This window comes from Bombus flavifrons, chromosome 10, assembly GCF_040668555.2.
Source record: "Bombus flavifrons isolate JBK064 chromosome 10, iyBomFlav1_principal, whole genome shotgun sequence".
Classification (NCBI taxonomy): domain Eukaryota; kingdom Metazoa; phylum Arthropoda; class Insecta; order Hymenoptera; family Apidae; genus Bombus; species Bombus flavifrons.
The window spans coordinates 3330278-3353836 of NC_138451.1; the positions used below are offsets into that span (position 1 = coordinate 3330278).

General features: G+C 42.6%; 1 non-coding gene across 1 annotated transcript; it reads right to left on the bottom strand.

Moving 5' to 3' along the window:
• Positions 1 to 19392: 19392 nt before the first annotated feature.
• On the bottom strand, positions 19393 to 19474 carry TRNAS-AGA (transfer RNA serine (anticodon AGA)). Its single transcript has one exon. It is a non-coding gene; the product is annotated as a tRNA-Ser (tRNA).
• Positions 19475 to 23559: the final 4085 nt, after the last annotated feature.

A 23559-nucleotide genomic window follows, 5' to 3' on the forward strand; every position in this document is an offset into this window, starting at 1 on the left:
ATCCTTGCGAATCTTTGCATCAGAATTCATAGAAATTTTCTTCTCTTCGATTACGGTGAAGTGTGCTGGAATCAAAGGCGAAAACTAAATTTTTTACGAAAGAATGTAAGTGAGAAAAAGTTAATTTTCGTAAGTATCGTCGTTAAAAATATTCGGAGAAAATAGAAACGTGTATCCACAGTTATATATAACGCATATACTAAGAGAAATCAATGTTCTGTTAAATGAAATTTTATCACGAAGATCTCGTTAATTAATCGATAATAGTTGCAAAGATTACAATCAATAAATTCATGATGTGATAACGAATAGCGTAGATGGAGTATAAAATATCGAATGGAAAATTTCTATTCGAACAGCGAAATTTCAAGTCTGGTTTGTTTTCTTCTACTGGAACCGTTTACGGCCACCTTCCAAGTCTCTCTCTTCGTCTTCTTTCCTCCAGAGTTCCTCCTTCGACGTACCTCTTCGTCCTTCCCACAGGTCGGTTACGTGCTACCTCCGCTCGATTCCTTGTACCCGGGTCGAGGAATCATTCTCGATGGAACCGAGGATAATGTTTATGGGACGTAATGATAAGGAATGCTGTCTCGGGTCGATCTACCCTTGAACCAGCTCGCTGTATATGTTGAACGTTATTTGGTTACATTCGTTGTCAGTCACGGAGCTATACGATTCGTGCGTAAATACATCACACAACATCCAGTCATCGATTACGCTTTTTCGTCACTTTACGTTCGTGTCTGGATCTTCTTGTAATTCCGCATGGACATTTTTTCTCTTCTTCGATACGCAGCTTATAGAAATAGAAATATAATGATCGCGTTCGAGACAGAACAACGACGTTAATAATATATCACTACATAATATAACTATACACGTAGTAAAATCAAAGTCTTCGTAAGTCCTTTCACTGTCCACTTCAATCTGAAACTCTATAGAAAGGCAATTATCATTTAATAACGTCCTTTTACCTTCGTCGCAACTTCCACGTCGTTTCAATCAACCGAAACCAAAAAATCACCCGACTAAAAGGCTTCGAGTATGATTTTTATCGGTCTATGAAATACATTACGTCGCTGACTGGCTACGACCTTGACAAAGTGGCGAACTCACGACCCTATTCATCCGGTCCCTTGCGCCGCGGGCGCAACAGCGGCGTGGAAAGAGGAAGAAGGCAACCTTGACTGGAGTGCAACCAGTTAAAGGGCCGTTCAAGGTCTACCAGACGGTTCCCAGTCCATCGTCTGGCCGACTGGCTGGCTGACTGGCTGGCTGGCTGGCTGGCTGGCTGGTTGGTTGGCTGGCTGGCTTGGTTGGTCGTTACGCTTCGCCAAGTGGACGACGGATGGAAACAGCCAGAACGGAACCTCTTCCGTTCCCCATGCAAACACCGTTTTACTTCGGGAACTGCAATAACGAGCAGTGTGTTTCTTTTCTCCCTTCGATTCCACTGATTGGTCGCTCCATCGAGGCCAGAGTTAATTATCGGAACCTTTCGGAAATCGATTTCCATTCACTGGTTACGTTTCATAGCGTTTCGTAGTTGAATAAATTTAAAAACGACTATTATTATCGTTACATTAACTATTTATTATATTATACGAACATAGTTCGGCGTACAGCAGCGAAATAGAGATTATCTTTAGACGAGTAGCAGACGACGAGCAGAATGAAAGAGCAGCAGAGGAAAGGAAATAGAAAATGAAAAAACGTGAAGACAGAATCCGTGAGAAAATCGATAATCAAAGACGAGCCAAAGATTTAACGATCGACGTTGTCTCATTTATTCGAAATTTCGAAGCAACGAAATTTCCTATACGCCTAAAACTAATATTAACGGATACGAAATTAATTTGATGTATATGAAATTTATTTTGCAGGAGAAATTAAGGTAGAGGTTGGTCGGTGAAATGGTTGAATTTCAAAGTTAAAACTCCGATGATGGAGAAGGTTTCGCGAAGGTTGAATATTGTATGGGTTTCGTCACACTTTCATCTAGATGGGACGGGCTGTCGTCGCTCGACAAGCTTTCCCCCCCGCAGCTTTTCCCTCTCGGTGGAAGTGTTCGTGACGGCTGCCAGTATGTGGCAATCGAAGCTCTTTCCTTCGCGGTGAAATTGGGTTGCGCCTCTTTCCATTTGCCACCGCTGATGGCTGCCGTTAACACGCGATTCTTTATCCTCTTTGACTTATGACGTGCCTTAAAATCGAACGTTCTGCAACAATCGATTTGGAAAGTAAAGAAAACAAACATGTGGAAAGGATACGATAAATTAAATGAGACTCTTGGAGAGGCGAGAAAGACGTACAACGTGCCAATTATAATATTTTAAAGATTTAAGAATCCCCGTTGCAAAGCCTGTATTCTGCGAGAGAAAACATTGGTAGCGTGCAAATTTAACGACGCATAATGTCGAAAATAAGAAGGAAAAGTGTCGTCCGCTTTCGAATTCCGCCTCTACTCGCTCGTAAATAACGCTTCGATTTTAACCAACAACCCCAACTCGCTCGTAACATCCGACATTTACATAATTCTCGATATTACGGGGAAATACGTTAACGCGACGGTTGCTTATTCTGACGTGGTCGTCCATTTTCTTTAGATTTTTGTTCGTAGCACGTAGGATTAAATCGATATTACGAGTCTCGATGAATTTAATCTTTCCTCATGCTCGTACGTTTGACTAATGATTTTCCGATGAACGTCCAACGATCGAGGATGCTTCTTAGTCTTTGCTCAGATGAAATTTGCTCGAACCAGACGAAATTAAACGTTTACTTGCTACGTTATTAATCGCCAAATACCGTGTTGCGTTTGCCGATGCAGTACATCGATCAATAGCTTGTTACCTGAAATTCAAAAAGTCGCACGATGCAAATGACATCGAGATTGCATCTCTACTCCCTGCTGAATTAATCACAGTTATCTGAAGGTCCATGCCTGCGACAGAGACAACTCCGATAATTTTCAGATGCCCGATCAATGTCTCGAAACTGTAATTTCAATTACGGACGCAAGTAAACGCCAAATTTCACGACTTCCATTCCCAACTAACTATAATAATCATGAATCGAACAATACGAAGATATGCTATGACTGTTATCACGAATAATTACCAAACAATTGGTAATATTTATTTACAATTCCATACATCGGAATCTTTTTCAAGGCCAATCCTGAATGTACCATTTGCACAAACTTCCACCGTCCTGTTGTAATTCATCCGAACAAACGAGCAAATCAAAAAAGACACGAATCGTTTGCTTCCCCATAGAGTCGCACAATTTTTTCACTGGTTTTGGGGAACCTCGTGTGCCAAGTCGCAAGCAATCGTTGTCTGCTTGACGCGGTCCTAAGGGAATGAGATCGGGATACACCCTCCGCGTGTTCTCCTTGACGAACAGGAGGGCTGAGACGGAAATACTAGAAGACCCCGTTCGACTTCTCGTGCCATTAGGCGGTGCAGGAAGTTTTTCAAAGCCTCGCTCCACCTCCGGGGCCATTTCCCTCCGAGACGTTGAATTTTCCTACCGAAGTGATTCGCTGGTAATATCTTACATCCTCCATTCCGATGAAATATTTAATCCTTAACCTCTTAACCCATTGACATACACAGTAAAATGAGCGAAATACACGAGCAACATTTTGTTGCACTATCCATGACATCCAATAGCGAACGAAAGTTGTAGTATTTAAGCTGTTAAACTCTGAACTGGAACGATACATTTCGTCGGGGCGTTGTAAACCATTCGAACATTATCGCTATTCCCTTTCTGAATTTTGGGACATTACGATAACCAACCTTTATCCTCTCAACAAATTATCTTTGTACATCAATATTTATGGGTAAGAATTTGCAAGTGAATTAATAAAAGCTATTATTTCGTGAGAACATTACGTCTGCTCGTTGTATCGTGGACATTGTTCCCGTGTGAGGCGACGACCCGTGATGCAACGGACGTTCACGGTGCTATAAATCGTGGATTGGAAAAGATGAATTTCGCGACCATGATGAAGCGTTATGGCGTCGGGATACGGTGAAAGCGTTACAGGTGCGTCGAGAAATCGCACGTAGATGGTATCGGGCGCGTAGATTCGATCGGGACGAGTAACAAAGAGGAGAAAGTTCGTTTCAGGGGTGAACGAACCGGGCGTCGTGGTGTTTTTCGAACGTTTTCGGGGCCCTCGATTATGCACGCAACCATACAGTCGCGTGCAATAACGCGGCGTGCTTCCTACCGCCTCCTCGCCGATATTCCCCTTTCCACGCTTCTTTCATTCCACCCTGGTACATTCGTTCTTCTTTTTCGCTTCTTTTTTTTTCACTTTGCTTCCTTTTCGGGTTCGCGGCTGGTACGCTTCAGGGGAATCAGAGTGTGACGGACGCGCGGAACTTCATCCGGTGCCGGTTGAGGAACGAGCGTGGTACGAATTAATGGCGAACACCCATAAGAAAGCCATCGTTAACTATCGCTGTCTGTCACTCGCTTCTTCGGACCCTCTTCCAGAAAGAAGAAACTTTAAAAACAGAATTCGTGATCTATCGAAGGAAATAAAAAAAGTTTATCGTCTCAGGATGTGTCTAAAGTTCCGAATATTCCAAAATCAACGGCCCGTTTCAAGAAAATAAGAACGATAATGAAAATGAGACCTCCTAGATGGTAGAAATAAACAGGAAAGCTGCGCAAACTCACGAATTCATTGAACTTTTGTTCATAGTGTTCCATTTCGTAATAACGACTGACAATTAATGACGACGATCAAGAATGGAGTAGAGCTCGTATACCGCATTTGTAAGTCGACAAAATTCGAAGGAGTAGTCGTTTAAAAATGATCCACGCGGAATCAAAACTGTTTTTCGCCTAATCTCAACACTCCCTAAAAGCAACAAAAATTGACAACTCAAAGAGAAAGCTCGAACAATTATCAAACATGGGCAAACGACTGAAAGAAGTGCAGAGTAGGCAGGGACATCCAGCTGAGAAGCATTCGAACGCAGACACGTGGATGACCGGTGTTTTAAAAAGGAGAAAGACTTTTAAACCTGTCCACGATTGTTCTTTTCTCACCTTGATGGGCCAGCTGCATCCGGCAGAAGGTGTTCGCATACACGATATACGAGGACGAGCGACGACGAGTCGGTGCGGTCAGCTACAATGTGAACCGCGGCTTGGAATCGCAACGGTGTGCAGGTGCAGCCGCAATGCAGGCTGGTCGCGTTTACAGGCGGACCGTAGCACATGCCATTAACGTCCAGACCACATCCATGGTGATCCCTTTCCCCTTGGTAAACGACAATGCAGCCCGTTCGTCGGCCCCTGCACAATAACGCGAAATACCGGACGCTCACGGCCGTCTTCTATATAATGCAACCAGCCGGAGGACCGTTTATTAGGGGAGAGCATTGCGGCTGGCTTGCGTAATCGACCGGGATTATGAAATTACGACGATCTTTTAACAAGACTCAGGTTATACACCTACAGTGATTCACAGAAGCACTTTGTACGCTCACCATAGGAAACTTTTACGAATATAGCTGAGTCACGAGAAAGTGGACGTCTAAATCTGGAAGCACCTCGCTGCAACAGAAACGAGCAACTTCCGCAATTATTTAGAATTAAATAGATCAAACTGTCTTCTCTTTATTATTATGATTCACGATAGTTAAGCTTCGACATTCTGTCGTCTTTTGATATATTTTTAAACGCTTGTTCTAGTTAGTCGAGACGTCGATTTAATTCATTTTTATGCGCATAGTCTTTGGAAAATATAATGTCAGAAAACAGCAGATGTATAATACATTATTCAACGATAAGTACTATTGAATTTCGACGGTTGCATAGATCAATACGACGTTACTTATGAAACGATTGAATATTTCGAGTTTCCTCGTTTCAAGAAAATAAACGACATGGTATAAAACGTGTTTTAACCTCATTCTTCCGTTTCAATACGCATAGACGATCGAATGGGAACAAATCTGTTGGAATTGCATCGTCGACTATCGGCCCATTTTCCGTAGAGAATTTATCGAGAAAATCGGTAGCAACGTGCAGGCAACCATATCGGAAGGATTCGTCTTAATTCGCGCGGAGAAGGCCGATCCTCGTTGAGCTTCGGGACCGGCTTTAGCCTCGGCAATGGGATTACCCCGTGTGGAAAAGCTCCGGCGAATTTATCGTCGAAGACTTCGTTAGCGGGTCGGTGCAAATGAAAACTTATGCCAACGTTGGGAATCCACAGCCGGTCTCTATTGCCAGGGTTACGATGATCGGACTCTGTACCGGTTTAAATTGCTTTTCGCGCTGATTTATCGGCGCCGCCGATGCCATCCAGGATACCACCAGCTCTAAATCAATTTCGCCGGTCCGTGGACCGTTATCAACCGGTGTCTTAGCCGTGTGCGAACGGTAATTGTATTGAATTCTACGCATATTCCTCCTTCTTCGTGTTGTACCGTATTTTCGTAGAAAGATTTATGTAATTGTAAGACATCTATCCTGACACATATAGTTAAGCCTAACGTTTCCAATAATTTTACTTTCACATATCCTTTTATGTACATGTAAAATCCTTGCCGACCTAACTGCCGAAAGTTATCAACGGAAAAATAAAAGCAAAAGCGATGATCAAACGAATGGACGAAAGTCGAGAAGATAAGAAAAATCGGTATCGAATTACCACGGAATTTCCATCGTCCTATAGAAGTAGAATAAGTAGGGATTCCATGGATACGGAATCCTAACAAGTGTCTCCCCCAAAATAATAATATATCCCTGGAGCACGAGGGGTAAATATAATTTCGCTCAGACTACTGCCTATCTTCTCCCCGGTGAAAGTTTTCTGATTTACCAGCTCTATTTCTTCTCGATGGTATTCATGTTCCGCGAATTACGCTCGTTCCAATGACATTCTGCCTTCCGAGCTATTTTATCACCAATTCTGGATAACTCGTCGTTCTTTCGATAATCTGTCGATGGATCTCGTCGATAGATCTCGCCGATTAAAACAACTCTTATGTTATAAGAAGACGCTGCGCGCTATAGGAATTTAAACCTTTCCAAATGGATTTTTCCTTCCTCGAGTATACGTTAAAACCTTTTCTGCGATTACAATTCGGGATAGTTATGCTTTAACATTCTGAAGCTCCTTCTCGTACTTGTTTATACGTACGTATAACCGTAGCGATTAACACCATGTCTCATGAAAATCCGCGATGGAGTGCAATTTGTCTGTGAAGACATTTAGCAGGTTATTGTAGCCGTTGGCATTTGTAGCAAGGAATGGTCATTTCCATCGAGATGCTATTGCAGACACTGACAACACACGTACATGCAGGGTGTCTTCGAAATCACTTCGAAATAACATTTTTTCGAAACGAAACGAGCCTGAATATGCGTCAGGTGCACGTGTACTATTTGTAAATTTCGAGGTGTCCCACTTGTCTTTCTGCTGTACAATCACCATCCGACCGCTTGTACCGTCATTTCGAAGATAACCTGGTATATTTGTACACATTTGTAGCGGTCGGTATGTACCAATCACGTATGTTGAAATTAGGTCAAGTGCGTGTTTCCTCTTTAATCTTTCAGCGATGTGGATCCGCTGTTAGCTTATTTGGATGCTATCATCGCATCTTTCGTATAAATAATGATACACGCAGTTACGATTTTATTTGAGAAAAGGACATTTCAAACGCAACAATTTGATATTAATCGTCTTCGACGAAAGTTTTGGCCAAGAGTGTACCGCCCTCGGCCTTGGTGGCCGCGTTAATTACTGGCCTCAGCCTCGCTATTGAGATTAATGACATCGGTTCGTATTTTATGCGAGGATGGGTTTATTGGTAGCGCGAGCTGCCCGTTAGGTGTGCTCGTGAGCGCGGTCGGTGTTAATTGGTACAGACGATCTGGGGAACGTTGCTGTGCGAGGCCATTCGGTTAACCAGGATCGAGAGCGGAGATTGAGCACCGTGTTCGGTGCAGTTGTTCTCTCTCCGACGTTCAGAGAAGGAAGATCGCTGCCCTCGAACCATCCTACTCAGACGATTGAACTATCCGTGCGGTCTTTACCCGTCGATAGGTGGTTCCTTCCTTCAATCTAGAGCTTATTAGCGTGTAATCGATATCTGAATGATGCGTTTAGAAAAATGATATTATCATACTGATAATGGTACAAGTATATGGATAATATTAATACAATGGAATCGTCTGGCTATGGTTCCAAGAATCAACGTGTATATACGCTATACATCATCCGAACGTAATGACAAACAAAATAAAAACGTAATGGCAAGCAGGGAAAGAGAGTTTCAGAGTATAACGTCACTCCGTTATAAGCACTCTTCCAATCAGGATTACGTTACACGTTTTTATCGGTTTATATCGAATGACCACGTCGCGAAAATTGCACGCCTCGTATGTACTTGCCGTAACCAATTTCGTTTCGTGTTACTTACGTGTCCGATTCCCGCCATCAAGTGTTTTGGCAAAGCTTATCACGATAATCGATTAGACGCGCAAACTATAACAGCTGTACTCGGAAACAGTGCTCGCGAAAACGTAACGCATAAATAAAATACTCGTCATCTATGAGCTGTTGCTAGAAGTATAATTTGGCGAAAATATAGAGCAGTTTTAGTTGTCGAAAGACTAAATTTGCCTTCGCGATAAAGAAAAGATGATCGCTGAGAAAGCAATTTCGCGTACCTCTATGCTCCCTTCCCAGCTTCGAAGCAAACAAGGGCACCAGGTTCTGTACCCACGTATAACTTGAAATTATATAGCGTTAGAAATGTTAGAAATTAGTTAAGAAATAAACAAAGCACGTAACAAGACTGAAAATATCTGGTTGTGTTTTTGTAAATATTTGTAATTTATTTGTTGTCTATCGAGACATGCAATCCAAGTTATAAAGAAAGTAGTCGCATTACTTTTTGATAAGATCACGTATGTACGTCGAAGAGAGAGATTCGAGGAAATCGAATTGCTTCTACCAAAAGCTTCTCACCGGGAATAACGTCGAAAATAACGTATTCGTGCCTCTCGGGAATAGCCATCGCAAACAATGACTTTGTAACTCGTCGAGGATAGCGACGGACACGAGGCCCATCCCTGCTCACGGTTGCCAATACCTCCGGGGCGAAGTTAGCCGCGCGACCCTCGCCTCTGCCCGGATGGACAATGGATCCCCCTAGTCATTATGAAGCGAACTCACCTCCGTCCTCCACCGATGGTTAAATCTAATCCGACGCTCGTGCCAAAAGGGTCCACGGCCACGAAGGGTTAGACCAGGTTAGAACTATCGCCAAGGGACACCGAAGGTGGATCTCGATGCGTTCGCGTGAAATTTCCAACTGGTTGCTTTGGGAAACGGTGACCAGTGCTATTTGGAATTGGTTAATTTACACGTGGAAGTATTTGCCTCTGATGAAATGAAATTGTAATGGAACGAGGGGTTCAAACACGTTACTTGGTATTTAATTGAAAAATAGATACCGATTGCACAGGGTGTTAAGAAACTGTGGGCGACACATAGATGTATCGTACAACACGCGTACAATATATTCTAGACACGAAGATAACAAAAAAAAAGGGTTCACGTACAAAAATGTTTTTTTGAGGATTATTTTACGAAATGGAATTCTCGCGGACTCGAAAGTTGTAGAAATAGAAGCCATCGTCAGGCTTTGATTAAAAATTCGCTACAAGCCCACTTGACGAAGTTGCTGGAACGAAGCAACGCGATTATCGAGGTCCAAAACAATGCGGAAACAAACCGAAAGACGCAATTAAAGCGTTCCATTTTCGCTTTGACGCAGCCTCTGTCGCCACTCGAGCCACGGTTGGCTTCTTTCGAACCTCTCTGCCTCTCTTCGTTGACAGCAGAATTAATTCCTCGGTAAATTGACTCCGTATGCCGAGAGGAAAGCCTCTCTTGCGAGCGTCGCGACATCGACTTGTCGCGGAACACCCGAGCCGACGAGACAATAGACCGAAACGACTACGGGAGCAGGGAAAAATATGTTTCGTCCCGTTGGATGGTGCGGCTTCAGGTAATTCGAACGATAACCGGCCAGTCCGTGGCCGAGCCTTGTCAAACAAGGGAACTCGAGACAATGAGAAAGTTTCACGAGCGACGTGAAACTTTTTCCTGTCAATGATAGACAGAGAGGGAGTAAGAGACGAAGTAGTAGCTGGCCTGCTATAGAGAGAGAAAAAAAAGGAATTGACGGGGACAGAATCGAAACTTCAGCGTGAGTCGTCGGTCCATTGTCGGTGCGTACAATCGTCGGAACGAAAACGCGACGTCCACGAGACCGGGGAATAAGTGTACGTCGCGGGAATAATGAAGAAAAAAAGAGACTACGCCTCTCTCTTCCCGCAAACGACGATCCACAGGAGCGTGTATCCTTTCGTTCCTTTTCTTTTTTTTTTTTTTTTTCCTCCTGCTATCTACTCTCGTCGGTCTGGGTCTGTCGACACCGGGGGGTGAAGTAATAAAGCAGGAAATTCCGCGCGACGCCACCGTCGAAAATTTGCATTTTCTGCTTCTGCAGTTTTTGTCGTGCCACTCCGATTTGTGAAAATCGCGGTTACCCTTGCGGTTCCGGGAATGGCAAATTTTTTACGATTTCACGGCGTCAGTGGCATGAAAACAGCTACGAAACACGCTGGAAAGTACCAGACCGGCGTCGACTCTGTCGTGATTACAAAATTCACCCTACACGAAGTCACGACTCTACGCTCGTATCTCCATGTGCATTTTTAAGAATGCTACTCGAAGTTGCGACGTCGTATCACGAGTTTTTGATACAGATCAATATATTTATTAGTATTGTTCGTCGCTTGATATTTGAGACAGCATAGGGACAAAAGTATTCCACTCGTTCGCACAACATCACGTGATATGGATATTCGACGATTTGTGATACAGCCGACCAAGGAATTATTTCCTCATAAAAAGAAATCGGTCGAAAATGTAGAATAAAGTTCTGCATAGGAGGCTTCGTTTCCGGAAAAACGATTTTGAAAAACTGCTCGAAATACGTATACGCTACTCGATGAACTTGTGTGTATAAAGTTTTATTAAACAAAAGACACGTTTTAATGATGACAGGAACAGATAAAACCAATCAGAAGTTATGATTGTATTGGATTTATCGAAAATAACAACTCAGAACCTTCTAAGTATACACGACGAACCGTTCTTTTCTGATAGATAAGAGTAATAGATAAAAACGAGTAATGGAAACTAATAGATAAGAATACTTAAGGCTTTGAAGGAATAATAATAAATAATATTATATATAATTGATAATATACGGAATATTAATAAATAATAATGATAATAATAAATAAATGCACGATAAATGATTGTTAAAGTTATAGATCACATAACAACTGTGTTTGCTACCTGTTCTTTTTCCAACTTTATAAATCCTTTGAAACAGCATTGAGATACGTAACATCAATACACTTAGAAATCCAAGAGATGTGACATTAATTTAAAAATAATTTAATAGATACTACTTTCACTGTCGATTTCTTTAATTTCGTTTAAACGCTTGATATCCATCCTGATCTTCGTCACTTCATTCCATAATTTCTAAGAAAACACTTTAATTTTTACCACTTTTAACGTTTTCAACTAGTCTTTACCCAGCAAAAATAGATACATTTTCAAAACACAAACAATATAGTTACCGTATCTCGTAATGCTTCGAACAGATACTTGTTCTATCTCGTAAAGAATTTATTTTGCTGGTACGATAAGTTTTGAAAAAAAAATGATATCAATACGATACCCATTGGTTAAGATAACAGCATATCGACTGAAATACCGAAAATCCAATTGCAACATATCAAGATAGTAATTAGCATTAAAAATAGTAGCCAACATACGACCTACTTTTATTTAAATCAGCCTTTCAAGATCTTCTTTCTAACGATTAGGCTGCAGAGTTTAACGTATTTATAGGGGGAAGTATTGAAAAGAATTTTATAGAATTTGTAGGTTTTGGAAATAACATTGAAAAATGCTGAGAGCGTGCATAATTCGCAAAAATGTATGAAATATCCAGAGCGTAGTATTTGCTATGATATTTAACACGTGAAACAAACTTCAAGTTCGATTTCTTAAATTATAATCGTAAGTATATTTGCGTAAATACGTTTATTAATATTTTTACTTATTTTCATAAATGTTCCAGAAGTTTGACACCAATTTTCTGAAACACTTTATGTAGCGATCTTGCTCTATAGCAATCGGGCCCTCAGAGGAAGCTTCATAGTCAAACAGAGGCGTCGACCTACCGGTCAAAGCGTATTGATCGCAATGTAGGCGGTCATACGGCGAATCTGCAAATAGATTTGAGAATGTACATCCGACCGATTATGCCAGCGATAGGCTAAACGTCGAGAAGGCACTTCAATTCGCTTAATCTCGGCAAGCTCTACCTGAAATGCACGCTATTATCGTGACGTGCAAAAGGCAACCATCTACTAGTCGATCAAACACGCTCTCTATCATACGGATCGATATTGAAACCGGTGGATGCAGCACCCCCTGTCGGCCGAGGTTTGGCAAACATCGTTCACCTGGGAGGAATTCGCTTTCCATCGCGAGGAAAGTGGGAAAAGAGCCCATTACCCACGCTCCGTTGAAACTTGGCACGCAAAGTAGCGAGAGGAGTTGAACACGAAAAGGAAACGTTCGTCTTTAGGTCCCCCGAGTATCTGCTCCTCCAACCCCTTAACTCGTCGTGGGAATATTACCAGCTAGACTGGCTCGTTACCGAAACTTCGACGCCGATTACTTCGGCAGACTTGTATCGATGGTTAATCGAAGAGGGTGACCGAGGCTGGAGCGAAATGGTTCATTGGAAAAGACATTAGCTACTTTTTCTCGGAATAGAGCTCTGATTGCTAGCGATTTCAACGTCTTGAATATAAAAACACGAACTGGAGATAATTTATGGGATACTACGACGATTTCATCGGATGTTGGGGGAACGTTACAAAGTAACGACGCAGCGGTGCTTCGAAAGCTCGTTGCAACGTTAATTTTAGAAATACCGTTTTTACGAAAAAGGATTGTTTCGCGTACATCGTATACGTCGTATTGCACTGAGAAATTTTGCGTGAGATGAATTGCAAAATTATAGAGAAGGGAGGTAGAGCTTCGTTAAAGGGCAAGAATATTAGGATTGAGTGGGACCCGTGGAGAGATAGTACCAGACGCGGCTCGTATTTGTTAATCTATCGCGGAAGAGCAAGGTCTTGACGAGCGGCAGGCAACAAAGGCGCGTCTGGAGCCGCCTGATTAATTTCGCAATGCGGAGAGGCCGACTGTTGGAATACTGGAAGATAAATTAGATCGTTCCAAGACAATCGCGCATCAAGCTGATTGCGGGACACGCAACGGCCTTGTTCAGAAGTCCGCCTAAATTTCTATCAATACACGCGAACGAACGACAGCCAACCGAGGGTGGATATGATACGGCTCCTATAAATCGTTGGATAACGTGCATGCATCTGGTCCGAAGAAAATGTTTCATAAATTAAGACGCGAACGATAAAGCTTACGGGATGAATCACTATCTTCGTTGTGCGTATATTACGATAAATTTAGTACGACAGAAAAGCACAAAAGTTTGATCCTTTTTGCAGGGGAAATAATATTAACTATTCAACAGTGACTCTTATCTATCACCTTCGTATCTTCTTCGGACCGCAACTATTTTTTATTCAATAAAAACACCAGTTACTAGATCCAGTATGATTCATTGTCCCAAATTATGAGCAGAGCTTCGCGCTCGTACAATATAGCGGCTAGAGTCTTAAAAGTTAAGTAACAAGTGCGAATCTTTCTGTTGATATGTACTACTGAAACGATCGTCGGTTCTTCGATTTCTCCATTCTCGAGCAATACATCTAGCCACCATGGCCAGCCATTAACCGTCACGATAAGAATCCATTTTGCAAGCCATCCAATTTTACACCCTCCAGCTGACTGCCGGGACGAAGGAAAAACAAATTCGCCAGCATTCCCGTCACGTTTCAGGAGGACAAGTTCGTACGCGAAATTGCCGACGGATTCCCATTAACCATGGTCCTCCCCCTGTTGTCTCCCGATCTAAAGGCCGATTCGTCCGGTCGACTCGCGAGCGTAATTCCGCACTGGACCACGAGCACAATGCAGGCTCCATGTCGCAGACGAAGTAACGGATCGCGCTTCGTCTGGTGAATACGGATGGGGCTTGGTAACCGAACGGTTCAGCCATTGTCCATGGTAAATTACCCCTGTGAACGCGAGAAACTCGTTTCAGCCTGATCGAGCTCTGTTCGCTTGTTTACTTACGATACCGTGACATTCTCCACGGGATTTGTAATTGGGGGCGATAAATGTGGTAATGATAATAACGAGGGCACGTGGGAGAAAACGCGTGAGGTGGAAAATCGTTCGTTGCTACGTGGATGACGAAGTTCTTCTTTATCTTCCTGGTTTTGTAGTAATTCAGAACTCAAAGATACAGAAACGAGGAGAATACGGATAACACGAAAGGATATGTAAAATATCCTAAAATGAATTTTCACGAGAAAACCTATTATTCCATCGTATTAATAATTTTTAATTATCCAAGATATTAAAATGACGTTTGTTTCAATAGTCGTGACCTTTGATTCCTATCAAACTTCATCAGCTTATAAGCTAACTATATTACATCGTTTATTCTTCGATCGTGAAATGACATTAAATTCTGAAAAACATATAAATCGACGAGATCAGGGTACTGTTTCTTCTCTAGCAGACCCGACCGATGACTCTCGATGCAAAGCTGAACTAAGACCGTTTCACAGTCTCGGGTCCAGGATAATTGCACGCATGGGGGTGAAGTAATCGGCCAGGTCGGTCGGTTAAAGGGACCAGGGTTAATATTCATAGAAGACGGCGCTGATCTCTCTGAAGTTCGGATCGTAAAACTACTGTTAACGGGAATCCGGAACTTGTACTCCCAGAGGCGCCCATCCCCTTTATAGCGCTCACCTCCTTCATGGCGTCCTGCGATACGAGTCGACCGCAAGGACGGCGGAATATCTTGCGGCGGCGACGGATAAGCGGAGAACACAGAAATTGGGTACAAGCAGCCGTAATACGTCCGGAATGCCGAACGTGTAGACGGAAACACCTGGAAAATGTCCACGATTTTTGCGAGCTCCAAACAGGTGCAGCTTGTTGGTTTACAGATGACTCACCCTTCAGGGAAATCAAACGTAAACCAAAAGCTACGACGTTTCTATCGTAAAAAAGAGGAATAGTTCGTAGGCATCTGCAAGCATTTCCCGAATTTTCAACAAATTTCCCGATAACATTTTTACTTTGTCGTCTATGTCGAAATAATTCGCAACCATATCTCTTTTCGTTCAAGCTGATACATGAAAATTATCTGTCGATAGGTCTGGAATATAAGATGAATATTCCCATTTTATCTTACACAATAAAATTTGCCAACAATCTGATATCCAAAGGCTCTATGTTTAACATACCGTAGCACTATGCACATACTCTTGCAACAAAATTGACACAATTTGTACTCTAGACTAGTTTCAGTGTCAAACATGAGAGAAACGTCTCGATTTTTGTCCAAAAATCGTGGGTACTTAAGATTCGACTGAAAAATATATTCAAAGGAGAATAACTCCTACTTTGTAAGCCAGATATCGTAAGAGTGGCACGTAGTTCATTTCATACTTGAAGTGGCTCACGCACCACGGCTGGCGAAACTTATGGCAACTACGACATCCTCGACGAAGCAAGAAATAAGCCGACGAAAAAGGTCGAAAGAGCGAAGAAGGGTGGAGTCAAAGCGGCTTTCTCCATCGGACTGTCTGCGAATTATTAAACATAACGGTGAAATATCGCAGCGGCCAATACCAGGTAGGAGAAGGGAACAACGTGAGCTGCTTTCGCAACGGCCTTTTCGCTTTGTATATTCGGCCGGAACGGAAAGGCGCGAAAGAAGAGCGGCGTAGCTGCATCAATGCATTGGCCACCGCGCCGCGCCGCGCCGCCACGATTATTCGATCCTCGAAAGAGCGTTTGATCGATGCGACCGACGTTGCGTGCCTGAAACCGGCGAGCCCGCCTTCTTTCGAATACACCAGCAACGCTAATGCGTTTGTGAATTTGTTCGAAGGAAGGTTCGAGGTGACTTCTTGCTTGAAATTCTCCTTCCTCTTCTGCATCTTGGAAATTGAGTAGTTTTTCGCAACTATATCGTTCGCCATTGAATCGATGAGAAAGGGAAAGATGAAATTAACTGGTGAAATAAACGATCTAAGAAATCAGGAACGCGATATAATTGCTTTCCTTTAAATGTTTAAACTGTTACATAGGCAAAGTGTATTTACGCTCCTGTAATACATGGTTAAAAAATTGTGAACGGTACATTATATTATAGAAATAATTGCACGCAAAAATATTCAATTTTAGAGAAATGTTTCTATAATATGAACGATTTCAAACTCCAAGGATCTTATTGCATACGCAGTATAAGTTAGATTCTTGACAGGAACAAGACAGAGATATTAACAACCGTCGACTTTTCTTTCTCGGCTGATTTCCAGCGAGAGTAGCTCGTTTAACACGGAAACTCCCCATGGAACGGAAGCGTCGTTTCCGCGGAAGGCAACTGCAGTTACGATTATGGGAGTTGCGTTCCCCCGTTGACGGTCCTACTTACGGCATATTAGCGACTCCTGAGACGGCCATTAGTCGAGCTCTTACAAGATAGACCGTAACATTAGTTGACGCGACAATTGCCGACCTCCGACTCGCCTCTTTCCTTCTCTCTTCTCGAGAAAAGGCTTCTCGCGCCACGATAATAGCTACGCTTACACATCACTCGTTTAGATAGCGTTCAATCCTCGAATGGATGAATTGCATTGCGTATCTCCAGGAGACGACGCCGTTTAATTGTTATTAATCAGCCCCCTCGTTCTTGGCTCTATTCTCGTGTTCTCTGACGATCAACTAATTGTGGAAATGTCGATCGAGAAACATGACTCTAATGGAGTTCATCATGCTGTGTGATATTAATTGTTAACTGTTGCAGTCTGATCATTACGGGATTTTATTTATAGACGAGCAAAGGTTGTCCGCGTAATACTACAATGCATGAACGACGTCGGATTAGTATCGATTTATTTACGTTATTATATGTATATACATTGACGGTAGTACTACACTGCACTAACTGTAAGTAGTATACTTGCTGTTTCGTATCGTCTCGATAACATGAGTACATTACTTAAGCTTAACGAGGTGTCGTAGAAATACGATTCTTCTTCACTGACTTGATTTATTAACAAGTAACCCATCGGCTTTGTGCGAGAGGTCTGACTGGTCAAATTTTGCGAGTTTCCTAGACACAGATGGTGACTAGGAGTTATTAGTTATTTAATTGCCATAGTTTCCTGGTTTCAACGTTTAACTGCGTTGCCTAGCGAATAGCCCTCAAACATTGTTATTTTATTATCCTGCTGTTGAATTGGACATATCAATGTCGTTGATACGTTGTTAGACGAGCAAGGACCTAAAACCTTGGTCGAAACAGCATTCCAAATACGATTCGATCAAACCGTCAACCCCCGTATTCTATTTTCTTTACGAAAAAGGATCTTTACTCCTGGACTACCTGAAAGGGGATTGCTATGTCTCGGTGGGACTGCACGCTCTACGTGGGTCATATCGAAAGCTCATAAAAATTAATGTTCCACGATAACGTGGACGCGTCTCGGGCTACACGCTAGCAATCCGATTACGTAAACCCGAGGGTTTACGCGAGTATTATCCGTTTCGATATCCTCCGTGTGTTAGCCTCGTTACAGGGATTGGCCAAAATCCAGCGGCGCTAATGGCATTTAATTGACCCTCGTCCATCGGACGTATTATCCACGCGAAACTTGTTTCTTCTTGGTTTCGTCGTCGATATCTGTTCGCGATTGATGCTAACCTCTTCCACACAGTAGATTTCTACCAAATATCGATTTTTATTTGATATAAAAATTAGAGAAGATACCTAGTTAATTGCCAAGTACGTGTTATTTGTTACAATTCGTTGATCTATTTCTGATGGTTTCAAAAATGATATAACAAGTATTTTCTTTGAAGATTTTGTATATTTCTACGTGTTATGCGTATTCCGTACATTTCTACACGTTTGATCAACTTCGCTTTTTGCAAATACCAGTTTCATCGGATATCGTAATTAATTAACTTATTTCCAACAAATAAGTATCTCGATTCGACGATCAAAATTTACTTATTCGAACAACGTAACATGAATAGTATTAAGTTCGAAGACAAATTAGAAAAGTTATTGTTAATTAGTAGAGTTAATCGATATGACTTCTGAACGATTCAATTATTAATCGATCACCGCTTCGGAGAATGAAATTCTTGTTATTCTTAGCCCTTCTTCCTGTTCTTAATCCTTTTCCCTATACTCCACTCTGAACGTTCGAAACGAAGATCGTGTCGATCTATCGAACCCAGATAGAGTTAATTGATCAACGGTACGTTCGAGCGATCCCAAAATAAACGAGACCAAGGATGGGGTCTAACGTCCGATCTTGCAGATATTAGAGTGTTTATCCGGGCTTTACGAATCCACTCGACGCATTGTCTGTTTGTCTGAGAACACGCCACGACTCCCGTAGGACCAGCTAACAACATTAGCTCGGGATTTGTCTTTAGGGCTGGATCTGGCTATGTTGGGCGACCGGAAGGGGCGGGAATGAGTATACCCTATTAATATTGCGGCTGTATCACAGTTTCACCAGACTTCGCGTCGTTAAGGGAGATATACGCGGAGATAGGCAAACAGCCGGTCGCCAGGACAGATGAGGGAGAATGTTGCGCCGCATCCTTTGCGTTCTCCAACTTTATTACGCTCGACTCTAATGTAAAACGATGATTTAATCTCGCGACAGAAACAGACCATTTGATCGCCACGGATATTCATCCGATGAATTTCCTTGTTTTATTTACGATTTGCACTCGGACGATCTTAGAAGCCCTAGAAAATATCATTAATTTCGATGTAAAATGAAAAAGTATGGAAATAGTTATTTTTTTTTTTTTTGTTATTTTTGAAAATCTCTAAAATCGTTGCAAAGTTTAAACATTAAAAATCTCTTTCTCGACTTCCTCTGCTCTGATCGCAGCAGAGTTATCCAGCGCAAATACCCGGTACGGTATCTCTTTGCATCGCAATCGCGAGTCTCAACGAAACTGTGGTGATACGTATTTAACATAAACGAATGTTGTCGCGTTTAATTCTGCGTACATAAAAGAAAAAAAAATTTCTCGTGCAAGTTATTGATCGCAGTCGGTAGGACTCGAACCTACGCTCCCAGAGGGAATCTGATTTCTAGTCAGACGCCTTAACCACTCGGCCACGACTGCTCGGTTGCACATTCACCAACAAGATTCAGATGTTTACTTTGATTTTTGCGAACATTTTATTCCAAGTAACGATGGCAGCGAACGTATTAATAAAAAAGACATCTGTCTAAAATGCAACTTCTTACAATTATAATATCGAAAATCATCGAATACAATGTCATTGATTATCAAAGACGCGCAAGATTAGAATTCGAAGAATCGAACGCAACTATCATTCATTCGCGAAATCTCTGGAAGAATCATTAACGCACAAATAAAACAAGGCGATCCGAGACGACGAGCTCGATCAGTTTACCTAGTCAACCAGAGGCTTGTATCTCTGGAGAACGAAACGTAATTGTATAAACAGTGACGTCAGTCTGCACCGTAATAACGATGGAAACGGCAAGACCTTTCTCCCCCTGGGAACGACCCATATAAGGGTTGCTTCATTAAATACTCGGATCCCGACGAGGGCTCACCCTCCTCCACGAAATTGGTGCAGAGAAAAGCCAACGATTGTAATAATAATTACGCGATATTAATAATCGTCGAAGTTATGCGCGTAACGACGCTTCTGCACGATTTTGACGTGCCTCCACCGCTGAGATAGTTCCCAATTATAGTCGTAAAGACTATATAGGGTTACCAGCCAACGACGAATTAAAATGTCCTCTTAGCGGGGAATTTTCAATAGTCAGAATCAGAGATGCGTGAAAGATTGCAGGAAGATCACAGAACTTTCTGATATTCGGATGAACGAACGAATCGTAAGAAGAATGACGAGAGAGACGAATCGAAGAGGAAAAAGGAGACAGAAGAGTAGGATCACGATTGATCTTCTTCCGCGTTTCCAGCAATCTTTAGGGACCAAGCTTCATCGGCGGCAAGTTTGGTCGGTTGGAATCGAAGCCAATCACGACTTTGACTTTGCTTCGATTCTCGAATCCACTCCCCCGTTTAAGATCTCACGGAAAGAGCGAATGAAAATCAAACGGCGGCGGATTAAAAGTCTTCAAAAGTCGATGGAGTCGAAGGTACGTTTCAGATCGGGCGTCTCTCGCGAGAGGGAAGCGTTATTAATGACAAGAGGGTGGCAGCAGCACCGTTCTACGGCTGACACCGCAGTCAGTCAACCCGGGACGCCTAATGACGATTAATTCAATGTCTTGGTGGCACGGGACTGCCAGCAAACTGTCTCACAGCGCGACAGCTCTCAGGACTTCCGTTCGCTACCATGTTCCGTCCTCTTGCCCTTTCTCTCTCTCTGCTTACTCTGAATCCGCTTCAGCTGTTTCGAGCGAGAGGCGTCGCCCATTAATCAACGCAAACGAACACGAATAATAATCGATCTTGAACCCTCGAACTGGCCACTGGCCCTCGGCTACGTCGCCCAGTTACGACCCTCTTCAGAGCTATTAGGACGCTCGCGAAAGCTTGAATAAATGTGAATAACTACGGCGAATTTATCGAAAGCTTCAAAGATTGTGAAAAACATCCATCGTCTCGTATAACGCGTGTAATATGCTCGTAAAGGGTATCTACGAGCGTTAACGCTCACCTCGATCCTTAATCTGGTTTTACAAATGTTGCAACAATCGAAAATCCGTGTCACCCGCGGCAATTAACGAGACTCGAAGCGGCCTGCCCGTAATAGCGTGAAAATATGCATAGTCTATTAATCACAGCGAAGTTCGAACCGATATCCCCCCAATAATAACCGATTTCAGAATGGATTTTTGCCCTGAAGGCGAATCGCCACCCCCTGGTGCTTGCCTCTCGAAGGGCAGTAACGACACCCTTACAGCCGCCGGCTGCATAATCACAGAATTTGAAATTCCACTCTTCCACCGTGCTGTCTCATGCAACTTTTATAAAACGAGAAACGATTGCGTGGCGGTCGTAAAAAATCCTTTGAATCTAACTCGGGCTTCCGGAACGGAATTCCAAATTTTTTGCTTTCGTTTCAGCAAACCAGAATCTTCTAGAAACAACTGATAGAAACCTTCGAGACGTGGATTCCATCGAGCCATCTCTTTGGCCAGTCACCGTAGTCGTTGCGTGTATTTCAAGCAGCCGTTATTCACCCGCTCGCCCTTTGGCGATGTTACATATTTTACTCTGCATTATTCATCCTTTGACCCTGGAGCAACCCTATATTACACGTCAAGGAGAGCTTCTCCCTCTAACCGCTCGCGCTGCAACACGGCATTCCCTTTAAGAAGCGGACGTACACTGACCGATGAAATTAACCCGTTCAACTTAGTTAACTTTATCTGTGGAAAAGTAAAAATGCAGAAGGAACCGGACATTTTTTTCTAAAATAATGTCGCAGTGACAGCTCTGGGAAAGATAAGAAACGGCGGAGGGTTTGTAAAAGGAAAAGGCATTGACAAACCGAAAATGGACCATCTACCTCCTTTTTATTTTTCTGCGATCGTTAACTAGGATCGTTAAACGGCAACCCTCGATAGGTTATACCTTTTTCGAAGTGGAAGGCTCGAGTTTTCGTTCGTCAAAGTCACGACGACGTTACGCGCGATAAACCATCCCGAGATTTCGCTGATCCCGCACGAAGAACAAAGAAACGATGGGAATATCAATGGGAAAGCGTGGATTTCAAGGGGTCCATTCCCGGAGACGAATCGCGGCCCATTCGACTCTTTCTGATCTTCTCAGAACAGTCTCTGCTTTATGGAACGCGATAAAACTTGCTCGAGAATCTTCTTCTTCTTCTTTGTATTTTAGTAATCTATCCTTAGCGCGAGTCTGTTTGAAAGACAGAGATAAAAGTTTCCGTTGCATCTGCAAGTAAGTTGCAAGTTCGAAGAAACTTGAATTATTCTACACTGGTGATGCATCGTGTGTCGATAAAATTTACGGATAGATAAAAGGTGCATTTCAAGGAACTCGACTTGAGTGCATTCGTTAAAAGATACCATTTACTGTACTCAAAATTAACAGTGCAGAGACAGTCTAACAGATGACGTGGCACGTGCATCATCGTGAAGAAGTTCGTGTTATTGTGCTAAAAAATTAGTGAAAGAATACTTAAAAAATAATCAGTTTCAAAATAAAAAGATTAATATCCCAGTTGTTGAGTATCGATGGCACACAGTGGATCAGTAACGTATCGTCGATACTTTTTGATATTAACGATATCATCGATCTTCCGCGGATCCTTCAAATTCCTCGATGAAAGTTAGCAACAACGAGCAAGTTTACGAGCGAACGAACACGTTCGTTGTTTAACGATCAAAAACAATCGAGCGTCCGCGCGAGCGGAACAATATCGCGTGCAAGGGAGTCGACATAAAAATTTGTAGCCCATCCCTGCCGGAAGCAAAGAGCCAGTGATGGGCTCCAGACGCTTCGAATCACGTTCAGAATCTACGGAAACTTTCCAATTCGCGTAACGCTCGAAATTATAGCTGTTGGAAAACTTTAAAGAGCTGAAATGGTCCGACACGACTCGAACGATCCTAAGTGTTCGAGTGGGTGATAAAAGTGGAACGATCAGTGTTCTGATACGTTTCTACGATTTTTTAACATCTTATTTGCTTCGTAACTCATTCGTAACGACAAATCTGCGCCGAGATACCGAATAGATAATAGATCAGGGAATGTAACGAATTTAAACACACGATCGGTCGAGTACCTATAGTTCAAAGCACATACATTTTGGTAGGAATTCAACGCCGTTTATCTGTCATGATCGATGTATTCACTGCAACTAAGAAATACGAACATTATTAACGAATTCTCAACATACTGTTAGGGAAAAATAAACGAAAGGGAATGGTTATTTTAAACAACGAAGGAAACAGACCGTTTACTTGGAAGAATAAGGGGAGAATGGAAAGGAAGAAGGGGCGAGTGAAATATCTCTAAAGAGCTGTCGTAAAACTAGCCGCCATGAAACTCGTATCTTTGCACCCCCTTACAGGGGGTGGCTATGCAGGAAAAGGGCACAGTGTGTCGCGAAACGACGCGTCGTCAAACGAAATCGTCTATACACGACGTTCGTCATAAGTATTTACATGTTTCCGTTGGAATCGGGTCGTGGGTGGGGCATGTCGTAAAAATCCGCACTGAAACGAGGAGCG